Source organism: Sus scrofa, chromosome 7 (assembly GCF_054392235.1).
Source record: "Sus scrofa isolate SSC_HxYL_T2T_F1_AM1 chromosome 7, Sscrofa_HxYL_maternal_Yorkshire_Landrace_v2.0, whole genome shotgun sequence".
In the NCBI taxonomy this organism is placed as follows: Eukaryota; Metazoa; Chordata; class Mammalia; order Artiodactyla; family Suidae; genus Sus; species Sus scrofa.
Window position 1 is genome coordinate 107831371 of NC_139389.1, and position 23194 is coordinate 107854564.

Here is a 23194-nt window from a genome sequence, read left to right on the forward strand (position 1 = left end):
ACTATTTATGAGGATGCAGGTTCAATCCCTGGCCTCACTCAGTGGGTCAGGATCTGGCATTGCTGTGAGCTGTATGGTGTAGGTTGCAGAGGCAGCTTGGATCCAAAGTTGCTGTGGCTGTGGTGTAAGCAGGCAGCTGTAGCTCCAATTTGACCCCTAGCCTGGGAACTTCCATATGTGTTGGGCACATCCCTAAAAAAAAGTGAAAAAAGGAAAAAAGAAAACACTGGGGAAACTTCATGAAACTGGATTTTGGGAATGATTCCTTGTATATGATACCAGAATAAAAACAGATTAATCAGGCTACATCAAAATTTAAAACTTCTGGAGTTCCCGTCGTGGCGCAGTGGTTAACGAATCCGACTAGGAACCATGAGGTTGCGGGTTCGGTCCCTGCCCTTGCTCAGTGGGTTAACGATCTGGCGTTGCCGTGAGCTGTGGTGTAGGTTGCAGACGCGGCTCGGATCCTGAGTTGCTGTGGCTTTGACGTAGGCCGGTGGCTACAGCTCCGATTCAACCCCTAGCCTGGGAACCTCCATATGCCGCGGGAGCGGCCCAAGAAATAGCAACAACAACAACAACAAAACAACAACAAAAAAGACAAAAGACAAAAGACAAAAAAAAAAAAAAAAAAATTAAAAACTTCTGCTCATCAAAGGACTTAATCAAAAGAGTCAAAAGGCAACCTACAGGAGAAAATATTTGCAAACCTTGTATATGATAAGAGGTTAATATCCAGAGCCCCAACAATGCAACAACAAAAAACCAAACAACTTGATCAGAAAATAGGCAAAGGTCTTGAAGAGATGTTCTCCAAAGAAACTACATTTATATTTGCATAATGGCCAAAAAACACATGAAAAGATACTCGGATGGCTCAACATCACTAATCATTAGAGAAATACAAATCAAAACCACAACGGGAATTCCCATCGTAGCTCGGCGGAAACGAATCTGACTAGTATTCATGAGGATGAGGTTTTGATCCCTGGCCTCATTTAGAAGGGTTAAGGATCCGGCACTGCCGTGACCTGTGGTGTAGGTCACAGACGTGGCTTGAATCCCGCGTTGCTGTGGTTGTGATGTAGGCCAGCAGCTGCAGCTCTGATTCGACCCCTAACCTGGGAACCTCGATACGCTGTGGGTATGGCCCTAAAAAGACAGGGAAAAAAAAAAAAAAGCCACAATGAAATATCACTTCACACCTATTAGAAAGACTATTACTGAAAAACAGACAGAAAATAACGTCTGTTGGTGACCTCGATATGCTGGGAACCTCGATACGCTGTGGGTATGGCCCTAAAAAGACAGGAAAAAAAAAAAAAAGCCACAATGAAATATCACTTCACACCTATTAGAAAGACTATTACTGAAAAAAACAGACAGAAAATAACATTTGTTGGTGAGGATGTGAAGAAAGTGAAACTCTTGTGTGTTGTTGGTGAGGATGTAAGATGGCAGCCACTGTGGAAACAGTATGGCAGATTCTAAAAATTTAAACAAAATTACCACAATTCCACTTTTGAGTATATACCCAAAAGAACTGAAGGCAGGGGTTCAAATATCTGTACACCAATGTTCATAGCATTATTACTGCTTTTGGCTGTGCCCACAAGTAGAAGTTTCTGGGCCAGAGATCGAACCACTGCCACAGCAGTGACAATGCCAGATCCTTAATCCCCTAGGCCAGCAGGGAACTCCCCATAGCAGCATTATTCACAACAGTCAAAAGTTGGAAGCAATGCAAGTGTCCATCAAAAGATGAACAAGGAGTTCCTGTCGTGGCGCAGTGGAAACAATCCAACTAGGAACCATGAGGTTTTGGGTTCAAACCCTGGCATTGCTCAGTGGGTTAAGGATCCAGCGTGGATGTGAACTGTGGTGTAGTTCACAGATGAGGCTGAGATCCCAAGTTGCTGTGGCTGTGGTGTAGGCCAGCAGCTACAGCTCCAATCAGACCCCTAGCCTGGGAACCGCCATATGCCACAGGTGCGGCCCTAAAAAGACAAAAAAAGAAACCAAAAAAAGATGAACAAACACTAAAAATGTGGTATATGCAGACAATAGATTATTATTCAGCCTAAAAAAAATAAAATTCTAACACATGCTATAACTTGTACGATCCCTGAGACATCATGCCAAGTAAAATAAGCTAGTCATGAAAAGATATGATTCCACTTACATGAGATATCCAGAGTGGTCAAACTCATACATAGAAAGTAGAATGCTAGTTGTTAGGGGGTAGAGGGAGCGGGGAATAGGGAGTTGTTGTTTAATGGTTAAAGAGTTTCAGTTTTGCAAGATTTAGAATTCTGGAGATTGGCTACACAACAATGTGAATGTACTTAACATTACTGAACTCTACACTTAAAATGGTTAATTTGGTCAATTTTATGCTATGCCAATCACTTCCTTGCCACAAATTTTAAACATCTTTATTAAATATTTCATATACAAAAGGTACCTTTTAATAATGGGAGGAGCACACAAGAGGAATATCACAACTTGTGTTTTGCCAAAAACCTGAATAAGCATGAACTGAATGCTTTTTTTTTTTTTGACTTTTTAGGGCTGCACCCACAGCATATATAAGTTCCCAGGCTAGGGGTCGAATCAGAGCTAAAGCCACCAGCCTACTCCACAACAACATGGGATCTGAGCAGAGTCTACAATCCACCCCAGATCTCATGGCAACGCTGGATCTTTTATCCCACTGAGTGAGGCCAGGGATCGAATCCGTGTCCTCATGGATACCAGATGGGTTCAATATTGCTGAGCCACAACGGAAACACCCTGAAAGCTATATTTATTATTTTTATTTTTTTGTCTTTTGCCATTTTAGGGCCACACCGGAGGCACACGGAAGTTCCCAGGCTAGGGGTTGATGGGAGGTGTAGCCACTGGCCACAGCCACAACTGCACCAGGTTGGAGCCTCTTCGGTGACCTACACCATAGTTCACGGCAACACCAGATCCTTGACCCACTGAGCGAGGCCAGGGATCAAACTCGCATCCTCATGGATCCTAGTTGGATTCATTTCTGCTCACCACAACTGGAACTCCTCTTTTTGCATTTTAAAACAATATTTACATAGCCATTAATATTTACAAAAGAAACTTTTCAATTACCTCCTTCCATGAACTGAATAAAGTACCACAGACTAAATACCACCATATTTGCAATTTCTATAGGGTGTTTTAAGAGGTTCCACTATTTGTTTTCATGTCAGAAAACAGTATCTCCAAAAGACAAATAAAATAAAATTAAATTAAATAAAAAAGAAGTTCCTGTTGTGGCTCAATGATAAATGAACCCAACTAGTATCCATGAGGACGAGGGTTCAATCCCTGGCCTTGCTCAGTGGGTTAAGGATCTGGCATTGCTGTGAGCTATGGCGTAGGCTGGCAACTACAGCTCCATTTCAACCCCCCAGCCCGGGTGTGGCCCTAAAAAGACATATGCTGTGCGGGTGTGGCCCTAAAAAAAGACAAAAGACAATAATTAAATTAAATTAAGTTAAAAAAAAAAAAGAAAGAAAGCAGTATCTCATTCACTTAAGGAATTTTTAACCCCTCTAGCTTTGGTCTTTTGGAATGGAAGCAGGATAAAGTATTCTGTAAACCTAGAAAAGATGTTATCAGTAATTCACCTATACAAACTACTTAAAAGCAAAAGTGGACTAAAAAATGCTCAAAACAAAAGAGGTGGCAAGTTAACTGCTTAAAGATTTTACATATATTTGTATATTTATGCATATATTTTGTTGTTATTTAAGAGACAATATTTTATACTACTATAAATTATTCCCAATCTATTTCTACTAGAAACCATTAGTCTTGTTTTGTTTTGGGGTTTTTTGGCCTTTCTCATGGCAAGTGGAATTTCTTGGGCCAGGGATCAAACACACACCACAGCAGTGACCCAAACCACAGTAGTGACAACACCAGGTCCTTAACCTGCTGAGCCATCAGGGAACTCACCTTGTTTTCAACTGCCAAAGCAAAATAAAAAACAAAAACAGCTTTCCCAATTATTGCTTTTGTTTTTCGGGTTTTTTTTTTGGTCTTTTTGTCTTTTACGGCAGACAGAGGTTCCCGGGCTAGGGGTCTAACAGGAGCTGTAGCTGCCGGCCTACGCCACAGCCACAGCAATGTCAGATCCAAGCTGTGTCTGCAACCTGCACCACAGCTCACAGCAATGCTGGATCCTTAACCCACTGAGCAAGGCCAGGGATTGAATCCACAACCTCATGGTTCCTAGTTGGCTTTGTTTCCCTGCGCCATGACAGGAATGCCTGAATTATTGTATTTTTTAAAATATACATATATTATTTCACTAATTCAGTCCATTATTATTCACAGTTGAGAGCAAACTTCTGGGATTACCTCTACTGTCATAACAGCTGGCTCACTCATTTTCCATTGTAAAATATCTACCTGTGAGTAGTGGGAAAACAGCAGTGAATGAACTCTGCTGAATTAGGCTCATTATGACATAAATCACCTAGGAATAAGAAAGCTTGAGAGCATGAAAATTTTCTAGGTCTAAGAGATGAGATGCTTACTCGCTAGAACTTACTTCCCAGATATAGTGAATGGAGCAACAGCCTCATGTAATGTTTGAAGGATTATCCAAAAACATTATCCCATTACATCCAGAAATCGAGTATTAGCTATATTCAAACCTTCCACAGACCTACATACTTTTATATAATTACATAAATGCAATTTATGTAATTGATGAGTAAGTATGATCAATAAGACAATAAAATATTCTCTAACTTTCAAGTTTTCTTGTCCCAGTGACAAAAATTTTTTTAATATTTACCAGATATTTAGCAGGTAAAAAAATCCTGAAAAAGATTACAACTTTTTCAGTTTTCCTTAAAAAAAGCAGATAGACAAAACAAATGCACATGATGCACATGATGATAACACTGGCACTAGTTTCTAAAATCTATCATGTTGGAAACCAGTTTCTGAAATAATTCTCAAATTATTAAACAAGAAAAAAAAAAAACTCAAGTAGACTGAACAAAAATAACTAGCATTTTTTCAAAAGCAAAAAACCTGCACTACGAATCTTATCTTGCAACTTTATAAAATTTTTTCTCTACTTTTGATTATAGCACTATGCTATTTTGTTCATACAAAATTCAAAATCTATTTCTTGTTTAGACATATCTTCAAAATCATATTCTAGTAGATAAGAGCAAAAAAAACTTATTGGACCCATACACCATAATTTCCTGCAAATTTCCTTCTTTTTCATTTATTACACCCATGTTTATATTCTTTTTCTTAAAAAGTAATACAAGGAGTTCCCTTCTAGCACAGTGGGTAAAGGATCTGGCACTGTCACTGTGGCTGCTTGGGTTGCTGCTGTAGCACACGTTCAATCCCTGGCCAGGAACTTCTTCATGCTGTGAGCACAGTCAAAAAAAAAAAAAAGGAATGCAAATTGTGGTAGATCATTTGGTCCAAAAATGGCTACAATGGCATTCATTCCATGTGCCCTTTTAATCTGATGTTGGTACTCTTCCCTTCAAGTTGAGGGTTGTCCAGCCTCTCCTCTGAACCTAGGTAGACCTTTAGGACTACCTCAACCAACAGAAGAGAGCAGGTAACACCACATGACTTCCAAAACTAAGTAAAAAATGCCATGTAACTTCACCTTGCTCTCTGAGATGCCAAGCAGCCAAACAGAGAGGTCATGTGTAGGTATTCTGGCCTACAGCTCAGGCCCCTGCCAAGAGCCAGCATCAACCACCAGATACATGAGTGAGCAAGCCTTTAAATGATTCTAACTTCCAGGAGTTCCCATCGTGGCGCAGTGGTTAACGAATCCGACTAGGAACCATGAGGTTGCGGGTTCAGTCCCTGCCCTTGCTCAGTGGGTTAACGATCCGGCGTTGCCATGAGCTGTGGTGTAGGTTGCAGACGCGGCTCGGATCCCGCGTTGCTGTGGCTCTGGCATAGGCTGGTGGCTGCAGCTCCGATTGGACCCCTAGCCTGGGAACCTCCATATGCCGCGGGAGCGGCCCAAGAAATAGCAACAACAACAACAAAAAGACAAAAAAAAAAAAAATTAAAAAAAAAAAAAAATGATTCTAACTTCCAGCCATTGGACCACCTCCACCCCTCCAGCAACCCCGCCTCACACCACTTGTTAACAGAGATAAGATGTCCCCACCAAGTGAACCTTGCCCAAATTGCAGATACATGAGCAAAATGAATGACTAATATGTTTCAAATCACTGAGTTTGGGTAGTTTGTTATGCAACAAGAGATAAGTTCATAAATACAATTTGGAAAATGCACAAAAAGAGAAAGAAAAATTTTTAATTAGCCTAAGTTTTACCACTGTTAACATTTTGACACGTTTTATAATCAAAAAATTATTTTTGCCCCACTCATCTAGCATTCCAAATGCTTTGCTTTTACCAGGATAAAGGGTTAAATTTTTAAAGACAATCAACTGTTTGCATCTAACAAAAAAACAAGACAGAAGAATATTACCATTTATCCTTATCCTTACCATCTCTTTCGCTTACCTGTCCTAAGTGAGGTGTCTGAGGATGGCTGGCCCACCAATATTCCAATCTATGGATGTGGGTCAAGACGGTGGGTTGCAACAGCAGTTGCACTGGCCCTCTTCCCTGGAAGAAGCTGCCTTAGCCCCGAATCTGAAATTTTCAAGGAAAGAAAAAGCTAAATAAAGACATCTCTCTCTCTCTTGTTTTATTTTTTGTTTTTTGTTTTTCTTTTTTTTCATTTATTACACCCATGTTTGTATTCTTTTTCTTAAAAGTAATACAAGGAGTTCCTTTCTAGCACAGTGGGTAAAGGATCGGGCACTGTCACTGTAGCTGCTTGGAAGTTAGCTTATGGAAGTTCCCAGACTAGGAGTTGAACTGGAGCTACAGCTGCCGGCCTATACCACAGCCACAGCAACGTGGGATGTGAAGGGCGTCTGCAACCTATACCACAGCTCACAGCAACGCCGGATCCTTAACCCACTGAGTGGGGCCAGGATCAAATCCAAGTCCTCATGGATACTAGCTGGGTTCGTTACCACTGAGCCACAACGGGAACTTGAAAACATCTCTTTTTAATCACTTATAAATTCTATCTCTCGACTGAATGGGGGCTGATAGAGTGGGATGAGATTACACAGAAGTGAATGCACAGGTATCACTAAAATGGAATTGGGTAATACGGATTCAGTCCAGCTCAGCTGCTGCTGGTTTTTTTTTTTTTTTTTTTTTTTTTTTTGCTTTTAAGGACCACACCAACAAAGGTTCCCAGGCTAAGGGGTCCAATCGAAGCTAGAGTTGCCAGCCCATGCCAACAGCAATGCCAGATCCAAGCCGAGTCTGCAGCCTGTACCACAGCTTACAGTAACGCCAGATCCTTATCCCACTGAGGGAGGCCAGGGATCGAACCCCCAACCTCATGGTTCCTAGTCAGATTGTTTTCACTGCGCCACAACGGGAACTCCCAGATCAGCTGCTTAATAGTCATATTATTTTAGTGAAGGTTCTCTGTGCCTAATCTCATCACATGATGAAGACTGAGGGATCAGGATAAAAACTGGGGGCTGAGAGACAGAAGGCCTAGGTTCTAAAGTCCGTGATAATTCTGCCTTGCTGTAAGAACTTTGATACTTCTCTAGGTTCAGACATATCATCTCTAAAAGAAGATATATTAGATAATAGTTCCTGAAATCTAATTCTTGAATAGGTGCCAGCAACAATCAAAAAATGGGTTTAAACTGTGCTTACTCTGACATTGTCCTTCCTGTTTTGGTATTAAAATGGTTTCTTTTATGAGATGATGTGATAGATAGTAGTTGTTGTGTTTTAAATACCCTATATAGAGTCAAAATCAAAAGCTGTAGCCCTACATAAGCAATCTAAAATTCTTTTTATAATTCTAGTGTGTGAATGATTTATCTGAGCTTCAAAATCCCTTTTATTTCTAATATTCTACTCAACTAACAGTTCACAACTTCACTCACTATTCAACTAACTACTTAACTAACTGTTATTAGGTACCTAATTTGTGACAAGTACTCTACTAGTTGCTGGAGGACCACAGAAATATTTAAGACTAGTCCTTACTCTAAAAAATCTCTCAATCTAACAGGGAAACTGAAATTTGAAACTATAATTTCAAATACAATATAATGGATTAAGACTTCAGAGAGGTTTTGCACCTATGAAAGACATACAGGAGGTAGAACAGTAGAATGAATGAATTTTTAAATTAAGTAGGATTTTAGACTGAGTTTTGTGGTTTCATGAGAAATTATCTCTTTGAACCTCAATTTCTGTATTTGCAAAGTGGGAATGACGGCAGATACCAATGAGTTGTGGTAAATAGACAAGACACTTGAAATAAAGGGCCAATCCACCTGAAAGTTTGGCTTATATACCTTCCAGAAGACAAAATAAAAATGAACATGTATTAATGATCGGGCACAAAAGGAGTTATTTACAACACTGATTTACTCAGGTAGTACCTTTCTCTACCAGCCTAAGTAAATGGACACAACCAAGTCTGCTGCATTTTATATTCCTAGCACCTAGTACAATGTCTTATAAATAGCAAGTATCAATAAGCAGTTTATTAGTAATGGAACTAGAGATTATCATGCTAAGTCAGCAAGAGAAAGATAAACACCATATGATATCACCTTTACGTGGAATCTAAAATATGGTGCAAATGAACCTATCTACAAAACAACACGGACATAGAGAACAGACTTGGGGTTGCCAAGAGGGAGGAGAGAAGGGAGAGGGATGGATTAGCAGTTTGGAGTTAGAAGATGCAAACTCTGACTTTTTTTTTTTTTGTCTTTTGTCCTTTTAGGGCCGCACAAGCAGCATATGGAAGTTCCCTGGCTAGGGGTCTAGGCCAGAGCCACAGCAATGCCAGATCCAAGCCGTGTCTGTGACCTACACCACAGGTCACAGCAACGCCAGATCCTTAATGCACTGAGCGAGGGATCGAACCCACAACCTCATGGTCCCTAGTCGGATTTGTTACCACTGCGCCACAATGGGAACTTCCAAACTATTACATTTAGAATGGATAAGTAACAAAGTCCTACTGTATAGCACAGGGAACTATATCCAATCTCCTGTGACAGATCATAATGAAAAGAATATAAAAAATTAATGTATACCTAGGTATAACTGAGTCATTTTGCTGTACAACAGAAATTGGCACATTATAAATCAACTATGCTTTAATAAAAAATAAAAATAGTTTATTAGGAAAAAATTACTTGTCGAATGGCTTCTCTTTTTTATAGGAATTGAAGTTACGGCAGCTTAAAGTAAAAATTCTTAAGATTTTTATTCAAAACGAATTTTTTTCTTTTTTGGCTGCCCCATGGCATATGGAGATCCAAGGCTAGGGATCAGATCCAAGCCATAGCTGTGACCTGTATCACAGCTGCACCAAAACTGGACCTTTAACCCAACTGCTCCGGGCCAAGGATTGAATCTGCATCCCAGTGTTGCAGCAATGCTGCCAATCACATTGTACCACAGTCGGAACTCCCAAACTAATTTTAAGTGTATATTTTAAAAGCTCAAATCTGTCATATTCAAACCTGGATATGCATGCCTGGGTGTGTTTTTTGGTTTGTTTATTTTTTGGACATGCCCACAGCACATAGAAGTTCCTGAGCCAGGGATCAAACCCTCAATTACTTTACATTTACATTACTTTTTCATTTATCTTATATTTCAATTACATTTCCAGGCATTACTATCTTGACTTTTCAGAATATATAGGCAAGGCTTATATGGTTCTAAAGGAAAACTGAGTTAAAAACTGGAAGACATTAGAAATGTATTTTCTATGGACATCTACTTTCAGATAATTACATACTTCAAAACCCACAGAATAAGAACAGCTGAATTTCATTTCCAATAGATGCTCTAACAAAGAAATTTCAGATGTAACTTCCAAAATATATTTTTAGTCTCCAATGTGTTTCACTTCATTTCTTCTTTGGTTCTGATTCTAGAACAGACTATAATGTTTTTGATGTTTTACTTTCAGTTTTAACAGCTATATTAAAAGAGATCTAAATACTGAAATACCAATAGGTATAGTAAATGCTTTTCAAATATGCCAGAAATCACACTGGGTACGTTACCACTGAAAACACTTGACATGTATTTGATCATAATGAACCAATGGAACATTTAGATTTTGTCCATGATTACATTTCATATCTTTCTGCCTCTATAACAACACAATAACTAGTCTCCTTACTATACTGTAACTATTTTCAAGGAAACCAGTTACACTAACCAAGGAGCCATAATAAATTATGAGTGTTAGTAGTAATTCTCCAATATATTCAGAATGGAACAAACTAGGTGCTATATTAAAAAGGATATATGAATATATATTACTTCTAAAATAAGGGAGAAAAAAGGAAAAAAAATCTAAACTTCCAAACATACAATCAGAAACACTGGCATTATGAATTCACAAACTAAATAAAAGGTTGCTGATTCAAAAATTTGGCTTGACAAATTTTTCACTATGGATAAATGTTTGATAGCCACTGGGCATTTTATACCACCTCCAAGATTAAGAGTCTTCTGTTAATTCTATGAAGATAAATGAATTCCGAGGTTAGACTCCTCTAGGTATCATGAGAGGAACGGATCAGAGAAAGGCAACTTGAGTACATTTAAGCTTTATTCAGACTTGTAAAACAAATTTGAAATTTCAACACAGAATACGCCTATGGAAAAAAAAATTACACCTTTTTTTTTTTTTTTTTTTTTTTTTTTTTGTCTTTTTGCTGTTTCTTGGGCCGCTCCCACGGCACATGGAGGTTCCCAGGCTAGGGGTCGAATCGGAGCCGTAGCCACTGGCCTACACCAGAGCCACAGCAACGCAGGATCTGAGCCGCGTCTGCAACCTATACCACAGCTCACGGCAACGCCGGATCGTCAACCCACTGAGCAAGGGCAGGGACCGAACCCGCAACCTCATGGTTCCTAGTCGGATTTGTTAACCACTGCGCCACGACGGGAACTCCCTATACCTTTTTTTAAAAAAAAAACACACTAGAGGATTCAATCCCTGGCCTCACTCAGTGGTTAAGGATCTGGCGTTGCCATGAGCTGTGGTGTAGGTTGCAAACCCGGCTCAGATCCCGAGTTGGCTGGGGTGTAGGCCGGCGGCTACAGCTCTGATTAGACCCCTAGCCTGGGAACCTCCATATGTCGCGGGTACGGCCCTACAAAAAAAAGAAAAAACACACACGATAGAGTTCCCATTGTGGTTCGGTGGTAACAAACCAGACTAGTATCCATGAGGATGTGATGTGGGTTTGATCCCTGGCCTCATTCAGTGGGTTAAGGACCAGGTATTGCCATGAGCTACGTTGTAGTTCACAGACATGGCTTGGATCTGGTGTTGCTGTGGCTGTGGTGTAGGCCAGCAGCTGCAACTCCAATTTGACCCCTAGCCTGGGAACATCCATATGCTGCAGGTGCGGGCCCTCAACAGACAAAAAAAAAAAAAAAGCAAAAATCAAATTTAAAAAAGAACAAAAAAATTTATAAAGCACTTATTTTTAATTTTTTTTCTTTTTACTAGAATCACTATGCCAGTTAGGGTAAGTATAAAGAGGGAAGAAAATCTTCCCAATTACAAATTCAATTCTCCTAGTCAATATTTAACTCTTGTAAGTTTTATTTATCTGACTAGATATTCACTTTTTTTTTGGTCTTTTTTTTTTTTTTAGGGTCACACCTGCAGTATATGGAAGTTCCCAGACTAAGGGTCAAATGGGAGCTGCAGCTGCCAGCCTACACCACAGCCATAGCCACACAAAGATCTGAGCTGTGTCTACATTTTACACCACAGCTCATAGCAACACTGGATCCTCAATCTCAAGGCCAGGGATCAAACCTTCGTCCTCATGGATACTAGCTGGGTTAGTTACTGCTAAGCCACGACAGGAACTCCTGTCATATCATATCATATCATACCTGTCATACCTGAAGATACTCATCTCTTTCACCTCCGAGTATCTTTTCAAAGATTTCAGACCTCCGAGTATCTTTTCAAAGATTTCAGACCTATCTACCATCCAACCTCAATTCAAAAAACAAGTGTTGATTACTGTCTTAACACCCCCTCTTTACACATGAACATTAATAGCTCATAATTTCATTTTGCCAAGGCCAAGTTCTGAGTGATATGTTGCTCAGAACTGCAAGCCTGTGCAGCATGACCCCAAATAACTCCTCTCAAAATGGTAGCAGGCTATTCTTTTCTCTTAATTGTATACTATTTCCTTGCTACTCAAAAGTGTGGTTCACAGACTGATGTAGTAGCACAAGCATCACCCAGAAGCTTGTTAGAAATGCAGTATTATCTCAGGCCCTACCTTAGATCTGCTAACTTAGAATCTGCAATTTACAATTACTTGAGATTAAAGTCAAATAAATTCCCATGTAAATTAACACTCTTCCTCCTCAGGAAAAAAAAAAAAAAAGATAGAGACTGTAAAAAGAATGAAGAATTCAAGAGAAAACATCTGAATACGCACATTAGCAAGTCACCAGAAAACTGGAGAATAAACTATTGAGACCTGAGCTTTAAAGAATATGTTTAGAGTTCCCATCGTGGCGCAGTGGTTAACGAATCCGACTAGGAACCATGAGGTTGCGGGTTCCATCCCTGACCTTGCTCAGTGGGTTAAGGATCCGGCCTTGCCGTGAGCTGTGGTGTAGGTCGCAGATGCAGCTTGGATCCTGCACTGCTGTGGCTCTGGCGCAGGCCAGTAGCTACAGCTCCAATTAGACCCCTAGCCTGGGAACCTCCATATGCCACGGGAGCGGCTGTACAAAAGGCAAAAAAAGACCAAAAAAAAAAAAGAATATGAAGTTTATGGTTAAGTAAAAAGGGGAGCCCAGGTCTGACATCACAATAGATTATCAAGAATAGAAAGCCCCAACCAACCCCATCCTGCCCCTTGCATCCTCAGAGAACGATCTAACTCTGGCATAACTCAAAATATTTAATTAAGGCATACCTAGGGAATTCATCCCATCATGGAGTGGCAGATACTTAAGGGCTGAATCCAAATTTAGTGCTAGCTGAAATTTTATTGAGCTCAAGAGCCAAGTGTTTCCAGGTATAAGAACAGTTGCACTCTCAACTCATGTAATGCTGACCTCTGACACACTTTTTTTTTTTTTTTTTTTTTTTGTCTTTTTAGGGTTGCACCTGCAGCATACGGAGGTTCCCAGGCTAGGGCTGGAATCAGAGCTGCAGCCGCCAGCCATGCCACAGCCATAGCCATGTCAGATCCGAACCAGGTCTGGGACCTACCCCAGTGTTCACATCAATGCTGGATCCTTAACCCACCAAGCAAGGCCAGGGATGGAACCTGTGTCTTCATGGATGCTGGTCAGAATCATTTCCACTGAGCCACAACCTGAACTCTGAGCACACTCTTTAAGCAAAGGAAAGCCAGATCAACATACCTGTTCTCCAAAGAAAACCAAGTCAACTACCTTCAACTGTGAAAAGTCATGTATGAAATCATTTAGGGCAGTCATACGAAGAAAAAGAGAACAGCATCACATGTAGCAAGGGTGAATACTGATTCTGTTTTTCTTGGTCAACTCTCAGAGTTTGTGTGGGGGAGGGTGGTCAGCACTAAAAATGTTTCAAATTCATTATTGTAAAGAAACACTTGTGCACTTGGACCTGAGGACATAAACAAGAATATATATATATATATATATATATATATATATATATATATGCATTTTTTTTCTTTTTTTTTAATTGGCCACATCTTCGGCATATGCAAGTTCCGGAGCCAGGGGTCGAGCCACAGCCACTGTAGAAGCAACGCCGAGTAGTTATGTTGTGAGCCACACAAGAAGTCCAGGAATATATTTGTAATAACAACAAAATGGAAAAAGTAAATGTCTATCTTGAAAAGATAAATTGTGGTATAATCATACAAGTAATATATGTATCTGAAAAAATGAACCACTGTTACACACATCTATATGGATAAATCTTAAAAAACAGGAAGTTCCCATCGTGGCTCAGTGGTTGGCGAATCTGACTAGGAACCATGAGGTTGCGGGTTCAATCCTTGGCCTTGCTCCATGGGTTGAGGATCTGGCGTTGCCATGAGCTGTGGTGTAGGTTGCAGATGCAGCTTGGATCCTGCATTGCTGTGACTGTGGTGTAGGCCAGCAGCTACAACTCCAACTGGACCCCTAGCCTGGGAACCACCATATGCTGCAGAAGCAGCCCTAGAAAAGGCAAAAAGACAAAAGAATAATAAATAAAACACTTCATAAAAAAAATCTTAAAAAACATTACGTTGATTAGCCAAAGTAAATAAGTATATACAGCATTGTTCCATTTTTATAGTTTTAAAAATAAGCAAAACTAAACAATATATTTCTGAAATACATACGAATGTGGTACACTTAAGGAAGGGAATGACAAATACCACCAAAATAAAACCCTGAATAGTTTTATCCCTCGTAGAGAAATAGGTGGATGGAAAGAAATCAAGGAGAAACATACCACAACATCACTAATGTTCTAGCTCTTAAACTGGGTGGTGGGTTAACAGCTATTTTTTTTTTTGTTTTTTGCCTTTTTGGGGCCGCACCCACAGCGTATCGAGCTTCCCAGGCTTGGGGTCGAATCAGAGCTGCAGCTGCTGGCCTACACCACAGCCACAGCAACGCAGGATCCAAGCCGAGTCTGCAACCTACACCACAGCTCACCGCAATGCCGGATCCTTAACCCACTGAGCAAGACCAGGGATGGAACCTACATTCTCATGGATACTAGTCAGATTTGTTTCCACCGAGCCACCATGGGAACTCCAGGTATGGTTTTATTATATGCTTCATTACTTGCTTATACAGTAAGATCTTCTTGTCTATACATCAAATAGATCATAAGTGGAAAGAAAAAACAAAAATGGAAGAAAGAGGGAAGGAAAGGAAAGGGAAGAAGGAAGGATGGACATCAACAACAAAGGTCAACATGAACCCTCCTATCTCCTCCTGGAAAGGCCACATAGATTTCCATTAAATATGGGCTCATTTGACAACTCCATTAAAATAAAATTTTTTGCTTTGAGAGCATAAATCTGAAATGAAATGCAAGCAGGTAATTAATCTTTCCCCGGTTTTTAAAAATTAAGATAATGCCTAATGTAATATAGGAGAAAAAAATAGTAATTTAAATATTTTAGTGTAAACACTCGAGTATAACAATCCTAGAAGTCATACTAACAAGGAAATAAATACTTGCTCCTACACCTAGAAATGCCATGAACATGACAGGTACAAATGAAGACTGACACAAATGAGCTGTGTTGGGAAATCAAATATCATAAGTAACAATTCCACTGATAATATGATTTTCTGAAACAGCAACTCTTATAATAGCTCTGCTGAAACAAAGTACAATTTGCCCCTGGTTACTTAGTAGTTACTTTACCGGAAAATGGTGTCTATTAAAACCACACAAAAAAGTGGAGTTCCTGTTGTGGCGCAGCAGAAACAAATGTGACTAGTATCCATGAGGACATGAGTTTGATCCCTGGCCTGGCTTGGTGGTTAGGGGATCTGGTGTTGCCCTGTGCTGTGGTGTGGGTCACAGACTCGGCTTGGATCCCACATTGCTGTGGCTGTGGCGTAAGCCCGCAGCTGTAGCTCTGATTCAACTCCTAGCCTAGGAACTTCCATAATGCTTCGGGCACAGCCCTAAAAAGCAAAAATAAACAAACAAAACCATGCAAAAAAGTACTTTGTGTTTAAATGTAAAACAAAATTAGGATCAGGTAAGTACAAACAGGTTTTTCACCTACAAGAAGGTCTGGGGAAATGTTCAAAATTCCTGCAGAACTATCTCACACTTTGTGGGATGTATGGCATTCCTAGAACCTGCTAAATGAATGCCAATGCTACACCCACCCCACTTTAATCACTGTGGCAACCAGAAGTGCACCCACAAAGACCCAAGCACATCACTGAGGAGGTACTGACCCCACTGAGAATGAGTGACTTCAAGAAAGGCTGGGTCCTGAGTTCCCAGCATGGCGCAGCAGAAACAAATCCGACTAGGAACCATGAGGTTTTGGGTTTGATCCCTGGCCTCACTCAATGGGTTAAGGATCCGGCATTGCTGTGACCAGTGGTGTAGGTCACAGACTCGGCTTGGATCTGGCATTGCTATGGCTGGGCATAGGCCAGCAGTTACAGCTCCAATTCGACCTCTACCCTGGGAACCTCCATATGCTGCAGGTGCAGCCTTAAAAAGCAAAAAAAATAAATAAATAAATAAGAAAGGTTAGGTCCTGTCTCCCAAAGCAATAGAAATAAAAACAAAGGAGTTCCCGTTGTGGCGCAGTGGTTAACGAATCTGATTAGGAACCATGAGGTTGCAGGTTCGATCCCTGGCCTTGCTCAGTGGGTTAAGGATCCGGCGTTGCAGTGAGCTGTGGTGTAGTCACAGACGCGGCTTGGATCCTGAGTTGCTGTGGCTCTGGCGCAGGTCAGTAGCAGCAGCTCCAATTAGACCCCTAGCCTGGGAACCTCCATATGCCGTGGGAGCAGCCCTAGAAAAGACCAAAAAAAAAAAAAAAAAAGAAAGAAAAAAACAAAAATAAACCAATGGGACTTAATCAAATTTACAAGCTTTTGCACAGCAAAGGAAACCATAAAAAAAAAACAAACAAACAAAAAAACACAAAAAGACAACCTACACAATGGGAGAAAATAGTTTCAAACAACGCAAATGACAAGGGCTTCATCTCCAAAATATACAAACAACTCATACAACCCAACAGCAAAAAAACAACCCAACCGGAAAATGGGCAGAAGACCTGAATAGACATTTCTCCAAAGAAGACATACAGACGACCAACAGACATGTGAAAAAATGCTCATCACTGATTATCAGAGAAAGGCAAATCAAAGCTACGAGGTACCACTTCACACCAGTCAGAATGTGGCCATCATGAGTAAGTCTACAAATAAATAACAAATGCTGGAGAGGGTGTGGAGAAACCCTCCTACACTGTTGGTGGCAATGTAAATTGGTACAACCACTGTGGAAAACAATATGGAGGTACCTCAGAAAACTAAATATAGAACTACCATATGATCCAGCAATCCCACTCCTGGGCATATATCTGAACAAAACTTTCATTGAAAAAATACATGCACCCCTACATTCACTGCAGCACTATTCACAATAGCCAAGACATGGAAACAACTTAAATGTCCATCGACAGGTGAATGGATTAAGATGTGGTTTGTATACACAATGAAATAATACTCAGCCATAAAAAAAGAACAAAATAATGCCACTTGCAGCAATACAGATGGAACTAGAGACTCTCACACTAAGTGAAATAAGTCAGCAAACAATAAATACCATCTGACATCACTTATATCTGGAATCTAATATATGGCACAAATGAACTCATCTACAGAAAAGAAACCACACTCATGGACGTAGAGAACAGACTAGTGACTGCCAAGGGGCGGGGGGGGGGGGGGGGGGGGGGACTTTGGGGTTAGCAGCTGCAAACGACTGCATTTGGAGTAGATAAGCAATGTGATCCCACTATACAGCACGGGGAACTGTATCTAATCACTTGTGAAGAACATGATGAACGATAACGTGATAAAAAGAATGTATATAAATGTATAACTGGGTCGGTTTATTGTACAGCAGAAATTGACAGATTGTAAATCAACTACAATAAAATTTTTTTAAATAATTTTAAAAATAAATTAAGATTAAAAAAAAAAAAAAAGGCTAGGTCCCTGTGTGGACTCCAGACGCCTCTTATTTTTCTTGACATCACAAAGCTGAATGTAATGATAAAGTCTAACCAATTTCTAACTCTGGCAAAGGAGGACTCCTCTTACAGTTAAGAAATTTTTGTTAGGGAAAATACAAAGGCAGACAAAAACCTAAGGATAATCACACTAAAAAAAACTGAAACATCAAATCAAAGGTTGGCAGTCTTGGAGTTCCCATAGTGGCACAGCAGAAACGAATCTGACTATGAACCAAGAGGTTGCGGGTTCGATCCCTGGTCTCGCTCAATGGGTTAAGGATCCGGCATTGCTGTGAGCTGTGGTTTAGGTCTCAGATGTGGCTTGGATCTGGCGTTACCGTGACTGTGGAGTAGGCCGACAGCTGTAGCTCTGATTAGACCCCTAGCCTGGGGATCTCCATATGCCAAAAGTGCAGTCCAAAAAAATCAAAAAAAAAAAAAAAAAAAAAAAGTTGGCAGTCTTTTCACCCATGTGATGGCAATCGTTGAGAACAAGATTGCCATTCTGCTAAAATACAACAAATGTCACAATCAAAAAACACTGTAGGAGTTCCCGTCGTGGCGCAGTGGTTAACGAATCCGACTAGGAACCATGAGGTTGCGGGTTCGGTCCCTGCCCTTGCTCAGTGGGTTAATGATCCGGCGTTGCTGTGAGCTGTGGTGTAGGTTGCAGACACGGCTCGGATCCTGCGTTGCTGTGGCTCTGGCGTAGGCCAGTGGCTACAGCTTCGATTCGACCCCTAGCCTGGGAACCTCCATATGCCGCGGGAGCGGCCCAAAGAAATAGAAAAAAAGACAAAAAAAAAAAAAAAACACTGTAACACTCAAAGAGTATGTTATAGTTTAAAAAGCATTTTTATTTAATTTTAATATTTATAGCAATTCTTTTCAAGTTATTTTTAGGGAAAACAATCTCAAAAAGGTCAAAGTCACAGAGCTAGTAAACTGACAGAGACAGGACTTTGAGTCCTCTGATTTCAAATTCTATGTTCATTCTTCCAAACTATATCCTGCTTCACTACAGTCCAAGATGACAATATATTTCAAAGAAAATTTGTCCATTAGTACAACAGAAATATCAATGTCAAAAGATCAATATAAAGGCCCCGATCTATTTTGACACATGACAGTTGACTTATATTACATATATCAGTTATTTCTCAATATGAGAAATTTTTTTTGGCCACAACCACAGTATATGGAAGTTCCAAGGCCAAGGATCAAATCTGAGCCACAGCTGTGACTTACACCACAGCTGTGGCAATGCTGGATCCTTAGCCCATTGCTCCAGGCTGAGGATTTTTTTTTTTTTTTTTTTTTTTGGCTTTTTGGCTTTTTGGTATTTCTAGGGCCACTCCCATGGCATATGGAGGTTCCCAGGCTAGGGGTCTAATCGGAGCTGTAGCCACCAGCCTACACCAGAGCCACAGCAATGAGGGATCAGAGACGCGTCTACAAGCTACACCACAGCTCACAACTACGCCGGATCCTTGATCCACTAAGAAAGGCCAAGGATCGAACCCGCAACCTCATGGTTCCTAGTTGGATTCATTAACCACTGCACCACGACGGGAACTCCAGGACTGAGGAATATTTAAATGTCTCATCTATACTGAAAAAGAAAAGTCCAAGAAAAATACTGAAAAAGAAAAATGAGAAATTTTAGCAGTTACCATGGCATACAATGTCTAATTATTTCCTAATAATGGAAAGATTCTCAATCAGAATCCTAGTGAATCTTCTATTTTATCACACATTTCAGAATCCCACCATAGATTCTGACAATTAAATAGTTAACGAAGTCTTTTAAAAAAAATCTTTTAGTTTGGAGAGAAATGCATAACCATTAAGAACTTTGTAAAATCTCAAGGTGTTATTAAAGTACCACTAATATAAGCAATACAAGCCCACCTCAGGAAACAAGAAAAAGCTCAAATAAACAACCTAACTTTGCAACTAAAGCAGCTAGAGAGAGAACAGACGAGACCTAAAGTTAGTAGAAGGAAAGAAATAAAGATCAGAGCAGAAATCAATGAAATAGAAACGAAGAAAACCATAAAAAAGATCAATGAAACGAAAAGCTGGTTCTCTGAAAAGATCAACAAAATTGATAAATCCCTAGCCAGACTTATCAAGCAAAAAAGAGAGAGGACTCAAATCAATAAAATTAGAAATGAAAAAGAAGTAACAACAGACATCACAGAAATACAAAGGGTCATAAGAGACTACTACATGCAACTATATGCCAATAAAATGGAAAACCTAGAAGAAATGGGCAAATTCTTAGAAAGGTACAATCTTCCAAGACTAAACCAACATGAAATAGAAAAGATGAATGGACCTATTACAAGAACTGAAATTGAAACTGTGATTAAAAAACTTCCAACCAACAAAAGTCCAGGACCAGATGGCTTCACAGGCAAATTCTATCAAACATTTAGAGAAGGGCTAACACCTATCCTTCTGAAACTATTCCAAAAAATTGCAGAGGAAGGGATACTCTCAAACTCATCCTATGAGGCCACCATCACCCTGATACCAAAACCAGACAAAGATACCACAAAAAAAGAAAACTACAGGCCAATTTCACTGATGAACCTAAATGCAAAAATCCTCAACTAAAGACTAGCAAACCGCATCCAACAATACATTAAAAGGATTGTACATCATGCTCAAGTGGGATTTATCCCAGGGATGCAAGGGTTCTACAATATCCGCAAATCCATCAGTGTGATACACCACATTAACAAACTGAAGAATAAAAACCATATGATCCTCTCAATAGACACGGAGAAAGCTCTTGACAAAATCCAACACCCATTTCTGATAAAAACCCTTCAGAAAGTGGGCACAGAGGGAACCCACCTCAACATGATAAAGGCCATATATGACAAACCCACAGTGAACATCATTCTCAATGGTGAAAAGCTGAAAGAATTCCCGCTGAGATCAGGAACAAGACAAGGATGTCCACTCTCGCCACTACACTTCAACATAGTTTTGGAAGTCCTAGCTACAGCAATCAGAGAAGTAAAAGAGATAAAAGGAATCCAAATTGGAAAGGAAGAAGTTAAAACGATCACTATTTGCAGATGACAGGATACTATACCTAGAGAATCCTAAAGACTCTATCAGAAAACTGTTAAGAGCTCATCCACGAATTTGGCAAAGTCACAGGATACAAAATTAATGCACAGAAATCAATGGCATTTCTATATACTAACAATGAAAGAGCAGAAAGAGAAATTATGGAAGCAATCCCGTTTACCATCGCATCCAAAAGAATAAGATACCTAGGAGTAAGCCTACCTAAAGAGGCAAAAGACCTGTACTCTGAAAACTATAAGACACTGATGAAAGAAATCAAAGATGACACAAACAGATGGAAAGACATACCAGGCTCTTGGATTGGAAGAGTTAATATGATCAAAATGACTATACTACCTAAGGCAATCTACAGATTCAATGCAATCCCTACCAAATTACCAAGGACATTTTACACAGAACTTGAAGAAACTATTTTAAACTTTGTTTGGAAGCACAAAAGACCCAGAATAGCCAAAGATATCCTGAAAAAGAAAAATGGAGCTGGAGGAATCAGGCTCCCTGACTTCAGACTCTACTACAATGCAACAACCATCAAAACCATATGGTACTGGCATAAAGACAGACATATAGATCAGTGGAACAGGATAGAAAGCCCGGAATTAAACCCACGCACCTACAGCCAACTAATCTATGACGAAGGAGGCAAGAATACACAATGGAGACAAGACAGTCCTTCAATAAGTGGTGCTGCAAAAACTGGACGGCCACATGGAAAAGAATGAAATTAGAACACTGCTAACACCATACACAAAAATAAACTCAAATGGATTAAAGACCTTGATATAAGACCAGACACTATAAAACTCTTAGAGGAAAACATAGGCCAAACACTCTCTGACATAAACAAAAGGAACATCTTCTCAGATCCACCTCTTAGAGTAATGACAGTAAAAACAAAAATAAACAAATGGGACCTAATCAAACTGAAAAGTTTCTGCACAGCAAAGGAAACCCTAAACAAAACAAAAAGACAACACACAGAATGGGAGAAAACCTTTGCAAGTGAATCCACTGACAAGGGATTAATCTCCAAAATTTATAAACGCCTCCTACAGCTCAATCCCAAAAAAACAAACAACCCCATCAAAAAATGGGCAGAAGATCCAAACAGGCAGTTCTCCAAAGAAGACAGACAGATGGCCAAAAAACACATGAAAAGATATTCAACCTCACTCATCATTAGAGAAATGCAAATCAAAACCACAATGAGGGACCACCTTACACCAGCCAGAATGGCCATCATCAAAGTCTACAAACAATAAGTGCTGGAGAGGGTGTGGAGAAAAAGGAACCCTCTTACCTTGTTGGTGGGATTGTCAATTGGTGCAACCACTGTGGAAAGCAGTATGGAGATTCCTCAGAAAACGAAACATAGAACTAACATTTGATCCAGCAATCCCACTCCTGGGCATCTATCCAGAGAAAACCAGGACGTGCAAAGACACATGTACTCCAATGTTCATTGCAGCACTATCTGCAGTAGCCAAGACATGGAAACAACCTAAATGTCCATCGACAGAGGAGTGGCTCAAGAAGACGTGGTACATATACACAATGAAATATTACTCAGCCATTAAAAAGAACAAAATAGGGAGTTCCCGTCATGGCGCAGTGGTTAACGAATCCGACTAGGAACCATGAGGTTGCAGGTTCGATCCCTGCCCTTGCTCAGTGGGTTAACGATCCGGCGTTGCCGTGAGCTGTGGTGTAGATTGCAGACGCAGCTCGGATCCTGCGTTGCTGTGGTTCTGGCGTAGGCTGGTGGCCACAGCTCCGATTAGACCCCTAGCCTGGGAACCTCCATATGCCGCGGGAGCGGCCAAAGAAGTAGCAAAAAGACAAAAAAAAAAAAAAAAAAAAGAGAACAAAATACTGGCATTTCTAGCAACATGGATGGACCTAGAAATTATCATGCTAAGTGAGGTCAGCTATAAAATGAGATACCAACATCAAATGCTTTCACTGACATGTGGTATCTGAAAAAAAGGACAGACTGAACTTCTTTGCAGAACAGATACTGACTCAAAGACATTGAAAAACTTATAGTCTCTGGAGGAGACAGTTTGGGGGTTGGGGTATATGCTTGGGCTGTGGGATGGAAATCCTGTGAAATCAGATTGTTATGATCATTATATAACAACAGATGTGATAAATTCATTTGAATAATAAAAAAAATAATAAAAAAATAAAGTACCGCTA

The 23194-nt window shown here is 40.1% G+C and overlaps 1 protein-coding gene across 37 annotated transcripts in view; it reads right to left on the reverse strand.

The window, feature by feature from the left end:
- Positions 1–23194, reverse strand: part of NUMB (NUMB endocytic adaptor protein) — a 174252-nt gene that overhangs the window by 127396 nt on the left and 23662 nt on the right. For 17 of the 37 annotated variants that reach the window (XM_021099489.2, XM_021099477.2, XM_021099486.2 and 14 more), the window contains exon 2: positions 6555–6686. The exons of 16 other annotated variants lie outside the window; for them this stretch is intronic. The gene's annotated coding sequence lies outside the window, so the exon portion shown is untranslated. Of the gene's footprint in view, positions 1–6519; positions 6687–13892; positions 13947–23194 lie in introns of those variants that run through there. 4 more of the 37 variants (XM_084969726.1, XM_084969728.1, XM_084969734.1 and 1 more) reach the window with 2 other exon arrangements.